The 7010-nt window shown below is 52.4% G+C and overlaps 1 protein-coding gene across 1 annotated transcript in view; it reads right to left on the minus strand.

Annotated features, from left to right (window-relative positions):
• Positions 1-1203, minus strand: part of LOC140410306 (upstream stimulatory factor 1-like) — a 154120-nt gene extending 152917 nt beyond the window's left edge. The window contains exon 1 of the mRNA XM_072498287.1: positions 1081-1203. The gene's annotated coding sequence lies outside the window, so the exon portion shown is untranslated. The remainder of the gene's footprint in view (positions 1-1080) is intronic.
• Between the last annotated feature and the right edge of the window lie 5807 nt (positions 1204-7010).

Here is a 7010-nt window from a genome sequence, read left to right on the forward strand (position 1 = left end):
GTCAGTGGGGGGATGGGGGATTGGTCAGTGGGGGAGGGGATTGGTCAGTGGGGGAAGGGATTGGTCAGTGGGGGAGGGGATTGGTCAGTGGGGGAGGGGATTGGTCAGTGGGGGGGAGGGGATTGGTCAGTGGGGGTAGGGGATTGGTCAGTGGGGGAGGGGGGATTGGTCAGTGGGGGAGGGGGGATTGGTCAGTGGGGGAGGGGGGATTGGTCAGTGGGGGAGGGGATTGGTCAGTGGGGGAGGGGATTGGTCAGTGGGGGGGAGGGGATTGGTCAGTGGGGGTAGGGGATTGGTCAGTGGGGGAGGGGGGATTGGTCAGTGGGGGAGGGGGGATTGGTCAGTGTGGGGAGGGGGGATTGGTCAGTGGGGGAGGGGATTGGTCAGTGGGGGAGGGGATTGGTCAGTGGGGGAGGGGGGATTGGTCAGTGGGGGAGGGGATTGGTCAGTGGGGGAGGGGGGATTGGTCAGTGGGGGAGGGGATTGGTCAGTGGGGGAGGGGGGATTGGTCAGTGGGGGAGGGGATTGGTCAGTGGGGGAGGGGATTGGTCAGTGGGGGGGAGGGGATTGGTCAGTGGGGGAGGGGGTTTTGGTCAGTGGGGGAGGGGGGATTGGTCAGTGGGGGAGGGGATTGGTCAGTGGGGGAGGGGATTGGTCAGTGGGGGAGGGGATTGGTCAGTGGGGGAGGGGGGATTGGTCAGTGGGGGAGGGGGGATTGGTCAGTGGGGGAGGGGGGATTGGTCAGTGGGGGAGGGGATTGGTCAGTGGGGGAGGGGATTGGTCAGTGGGGGAGGGGGGATTGGTCAGTGGGGGAGGGGGGATTGGTCAGTGGGGGGTAGGGGAATTGGTCAGTGGGGGAGGGGGGATTGGTCAGTGGGGGAGGGGGGATTGGTCAGTGGGGGAGGGGATTATCCAGTTGGGGGGGGTTGAAGGGGGGAAGGGGATTGGCCAGTGAGCAGTTGGGGGAGGGGGTGCTGCTGAAGGCGATTGGCCAATGAAGGGTTTGAAGGGGATTGGTCAGTGGGGAGCAGCTGGTCCCGCCCCTTCCCCCCCTCCTCACGAGCCCTTAACGGTTTTTACCTGACTCCCCGCTCGCGACGCCCGCTCGTTCCAACCGTCCGCCGTACCGCAACTGCGCAGGCGCACCGGTAGTAGCCGCTTGGGAGGGGGAGGGGGGGGGAGAAGGAGGAGAATGGGGTGGGGCTGGAGGGCCGGCGTGACGTCAGCGCGCTGGGGAGGGCCAACGGACGGCTGGGGATGTCATCACGCTGCGTGAGGAGGAGCTGTATCCATGACGTCAGCACGCAGAAAGGAACTTTGGTGCAAGAGAAATCCAATCCCAGAGTAAACCTGGAGTTACAGGGAACACCAATCCCAATGTAAACATGGAGTTACAGGGAACACCAATCCCAGAGTAATCCTGGAGTTACAGGGAACACCAATCCCAGTGTAAACATGGAGTTACAGGGAACACCAATCCCAGTGTAAACATGGAGTTACAGGGAACACCAATCCCAGTGTAAACATGGAGTTACAGGGAACACCAATCCCAGAGTAAACCGGGAGTTCCAGGGAACACCAATCCCAGAGTAAACCGGGAGTTCCAGGGAACACCAATCCCAGTGTAAACATGGAGTTACAGGGAACACCAATCCCAGAGTAAACCGGGAGTTCCAGGGAACACCAATCCCAGTGTAAACATGGAGTTACAGGGAACGCCAATCCCAGAGTGAACCTGGAGTTCCAGGGAACACCAATCCCAGAGTAAACCGGGAGTTCCAGGGAACACCAATCCCAGAGTAAACCGGGAGTTCCAGGGAACACCAATCCCAGAGTAAACCGGGAGTTACAGGGAACACCAATCCCAGAGTAAACCAGGAGTTACAGGGAACGCCAATCCCAGAGTGAACCAGGAATTACAGGAAATATCAATTCCAGAGTAAATTTGGAGTTACAGGGAACACCACTCCGAGAGTAAACCTGGAGTTACAGGGAGCACCAATCCCAGAGTAAACCTGGAGTTACAGGGAACATCAATCGCACAGAAAACCTGGAGTTACAGGGAACACCAATCCCAGAGTCAACCGGGAGTTACAGGGAACACCAATCCCAGAGTAAACTGGGAGTTACAGGGAACACCAATCCCAGAGTAAACCTGGAGTTACAGGGAACACCACTCCCTGAGTAAACCGGGAGTTACAGGGAGCACCAATCCCAGAGTAAACCTAGAGTTACAGGGAACACAAATCCCAGGGTAAACGAGTTACAGGCAACACCAATCCCAGAGTAAACCGGGAGTTACAGGGAGCACCAATCCCAGAGTAAACCTAGAGTTACAGGGAACACTAATCCCAGAGTAAACCAGGAGTTACAGGGAACACCAATCCCTGAGTAAACCGGGAGTTACAGAGAACACCAATCCCAGAGTAAACCGGGAGTTACAGGGAACACCAATCCCAGAGTAAACCTGGAGTTACAGGGAACACCACTCCCTGAGTAAACCTGGAGTTACAGGGAACACCAATCCCAGAGTAAACCGGGAGTTACAGGGAACACCAATCCAAGAGTAAACCTGGAGTTACAGGGAACACCAATCCCAGAGTAAACCTGGAGTTACAGGGAACACCAATCCCAGAGTAAACCTGGAGTTACAGGGAATACCAATTCCAGAGTAGATTTGGAGTTACAGGGAACACCACTCCGAGAGTAAACCTGGAGTCACAGGGAACACCAATCCCAGAGTAAACCTGGAGTTACAGGGCACACCAATCCCAGAGAAAAACGGGAGTTACAGGGAACACCAATCCCAGAGTAAACCTGGAGTCATAGGGGACACCACCCCGAGAGTAAACCTGGAGTTACAAGGGACACCAATCCCAGAGTAAACCTGGAGATACAGGGAACACCAATCCCAGAGTAAACCTGGAGTTACCGGGAACACCAATTCCAGAGTAAACCTGGAGTTACAGGGAACACCACTCCCTGAGTAAACCGGGAGTTACAGGGAGCACCAATCCCAGAGTAAACCTAGAGTTACAGGGAACACAAATCCCAGGGTAAACGAGTTACAGGCAACACCAATCCCAGAGTAAACCGGGAGTTACAGGGAGCACCAATCCCAGAGTAAACCTAGAGTTACAGGGAACACTAATCCCAGAGTAAACCAGGAGTTACAGGGAACACCAATCCCTGAGTAAACCGGGAGTTACAGAGAACACCAATCCCAGAGTAAACCGGGAGTTACAGGGAACACCAATCCCAGAGTAAACCTGGAGTTACAGGGAACACCACTCCCTGAGTAAACCTGGAGTTACAGGGAACACCAATCCCAGAGTAAACCGGGAGTTACAGGGAACACCAATCCAAGAGTAAACCTGGAGTTACAGGGAACACCAATCCCAGAGTAAACCTGGAGTTACAGGGAACACCAATCCCAGAGTAAACCTGGAGTTACAGGGAATACCAATTCCAGAGTAGATTTGGAGTTACAGGGAACACCACTCCGAGAGTAAACCTGGAGTCACAGGGAACACCAATCCCAGAGTAAACCTGGAGTTACAGGGCACACCAATCCCAGAGAAAAACGGGAGTTACAGGGAACACCAATCCCAGAGTAAACCTGGAGTCATAGGGGACACCACCCCGAGAGTAAACCTGGAGTTACAAGGGACACCAATCCCAGAGTAAACCTGGAGTCATAGGGGACACCACCCCGAGAGTAAACCTGGAGTTACAAGGGACACCAATCCCAGAGTAAACCTGGAGATACAGGGAACACCAATCCCAGAGTAAACCTGGAGTTACCGGGAACACCAATTCCAGAGTAAACCTGGAGTTACAGGGAACACCAATCCCAGCGTAAGGCTGGAGTGACAAGGACACCAATCCCAGAGTAAACCTGGAGTTACAGGGAACACTAATCCCAGAGTAAACCTGGAGTTACAAGGGACACGAATCCCAGAGTAATCCTGGAGTTGCAGGGAACACCAATCCCAGAGTAAATCGGGAGTTACAGGGAACACCAATCCCAGAGTAAACCTAGAGTTACAGGGAACACGAATCCCAGGGTAAACGAGTTACAGGGAACACCAATCCCAGAGTAAACCGGGGGTTACAGGGAGCACGAATCCCAGAGTAAACCTAGAGTTACAGGGAACACGAATCCCAGGGTAAACCTGGAGTTACAGGGAACACCAATCCCAGAGGAAACCTGGAGTTAAAGGGAACACCAATCCCAGAGTAAACCTGGAGTTACAGGGAACACCTCTCCCTGAGTAAACCGGGAGTTACAGGGAACACCAATCCCAGAGTAAACCTGGAGTTACAGGGAACACCAATCCCAGAGTAAACCTGGAGTTACAGGGAATACCACTCCCTGAGTAAACCTGGAGTTACAGGGAACACCAATACCAGAGTAAACCTGGAGTTACAGGGAACACCACCTTCTGATTAAACCTGGAGTTACAGGGAACACCACTCCCTGAGTAAACCTGGAGTTACAGGGAACACCAATCCCAGAGTAAACCTGGAGTTACAGGGAACACCAATCCCAGAGTAAACCTGGAGTTACAGGGAACACCACACCCTGAGTAAACCTGGAGTTACAGGGAACACCAATACCAGAGTAAACCTGGAGTTACAGGGAACACCAATCCCAGAGTGAACCTGGAGTTGCAGGGAACACCAATACCAGAGTAAACCTGGAGTTACAGGGAACACCACCCTCTGATTAAACTGGAGTTATGGGGAACACCACTCCCTGATTAAACCTGGAGTTACAGGGAACACCAATCCCAGCGTAAACCTGGAGTTACAGGGAACACCAATCCCAGAGTAAACCTGGAGTTGCAGGGAACACCAATCCCAGAGTAAACCTGGAGTTACAGGGAACACCACTCCCTGAGTAAACCTGGAGTTAGGGGGAACATCACTCCCTGAGTAAACCTGGAGTTACAGGAAACACCAATCCCAGAGTAAACCTGGAGTTACGGGGAACACCAATCCCAGAGTGAACCTGGAGTTACAGGGAACACCAATCCCAGAGTAAATCTGGAGTTACAGGGAACACCACTCTGAGAGTAAATCTGGAGTTACAGGGAACACCAATCCCAGAGTAAACCTGGAGTTACAGGGAACACCAATCCCAGAGTAAACCTGGAGTTATGGGGCACACCAATCCCAGAGTGAACCTGGAGTTACAGGAAACACTAATCCCAGAGTAAACCGGGAGTTACAGGGAACACCAATCCCAGAGTAAACCTGGAGTTACAGGCAACAACAATCCCAGAGTAAACCTGGAGTTACAGGGAACACCAATCCCAGAGTAAACCTGCAGTTACAGGGAACTCCAATCCCATTGTAAACCTGGAGATACAGGGGACACCAATTCCAGAGTAAATCGAGTTACAGGGAACACCAATCCCAGAGTAAACCTGGAGTTATGGAGACTCCAATCCCAGAGTAAACCGGGAGTTACAGGGAACACCAATCCCAGAGTAAACCTGGAGTTATGGAGACTCCAATCCCAGAGTAAACCTGGAGTTACAGGAGACACCACTCCCTGAGTATACCTGGAGTTATGGGGGACTCCACTTCCAGAGCAAACCTGGACTTACAGGGCACTCCACTCCCAGAGTAAACCTGAAGTTACAAGGGGCTCCACTCCCTGAGTAAACCTTGAGTTATGTGGGACTCGCAGAGTAAATTAGGAGTCATGTGGAACTCCACTCCCAGAGCAGGTCGGGTGTTATGGGGAACTCCACTCCCAGAGTAGATCGGGAGCTCTGGGGGACTCCACTCCCAGAGTAAATCAGAATTTATGGGGGACCACACTTCCAGAGTATAGCTGGAGTTACTGTGGACTCCCAGAGTAAAGATGGAGTTATGGGAGACTCCACTCTCAGAGTAAGCCTGGAATTATGGGGGCCTCTAATCCCAGAGTAAACCTCAAATTATGGGACCTTTACTTCCAGAGTAAATCTGGAGTTAGCAGCACTCCACTCCCAGTGTAAACTTCGAGTTGTGGGGGAACTCCACTCCCAGAGTAAATCTGGAGTTATAGAATCACTACAGTGCAGAAAGAGACCATTCGGCCCATCGAGTCTCAACTGACCCTTTGCAAGGGTATCGTGCCTGTGGTCAGGCCCCCAGCCTATCCCCTTCTCCCAGCAACCCCTCCTAACCTAACGTTTTGGACACTGAGGTGCAATTTAGCATGGCCAATCCACCTAACCTTCACATTTTTGGACTGTGGGAGGAAACCGGATCACCCGTAGGAAACCCACGCAGACACGGGGAGTACGTGCAAACTCCACACAGACAGTCACCTAAGGCCAGAATTGAACCCGGGTCCCTGGAGCTGTGAGGCAGCAGTGCTAACCACTGTGCCTCCCTGTTATGGATTGGATTGGATTTGTTTATTGTCTCGTGTACCGAGTATTTTCCTGCGAGCAGCTCAACAGGTCATTAAGTACATGAAAAGAAAAGGAAATACATAAAAGGGCAACACAAGGTACACAATATAACTAGATAAACATCGGCATTGGGTGAAGCATACAGGGGTGTGATGTGTTGGGTGTTCTGGATCACATACAGGTCACCAACACTTGAAATATTGCAACACTATTTGATTGAATCATTAACTGTTTAAACATACTTAGACTGTGGGTTAACACGATACTAGCTGTGGTAGTATGCATTAGGGGTCATGTGGGACTGTGAAGCCGTGATGTCATTGGCTGACAGATCCCGGGTCCTGGTTGGCTGTTGACCTCTAGCTCCGCCCTGAAGGCGGAGTATAAGAACCAGGAGTTCTCCCCCGCAGGCCAGTCTGTTACTGAACTGCGGGGAACAAGTCACGCTTAATAAAGCCTCATCGCCTTCACCTCTATTCGTCTCTCGGGAGTCTTTGTGCACTACAATTTATTAAGCGTGCTTAAAGGACTATGGAGCTCAGGATCATCCCGGAATGCCTGAGAATCAGCCCCCACGCAGTGAACTCAGCAGCAGTT

Source organism: Scyliorhinus torazame, chromosome 4, assembly GCF_047496885.1.
Source record: "Scyliorhinus torazame isolate Kashiwa2021f chromosome 4, sScyTor2.1, whole genome shotgun sequence".
Taxonomy (NCBI): Eukaryota; Metazoa; Chordata; class Chondrichthyes; order Carcharhiniformes; family Scyliorhinidae; genus Scyliorhinus; species Scyliorhinus torazame.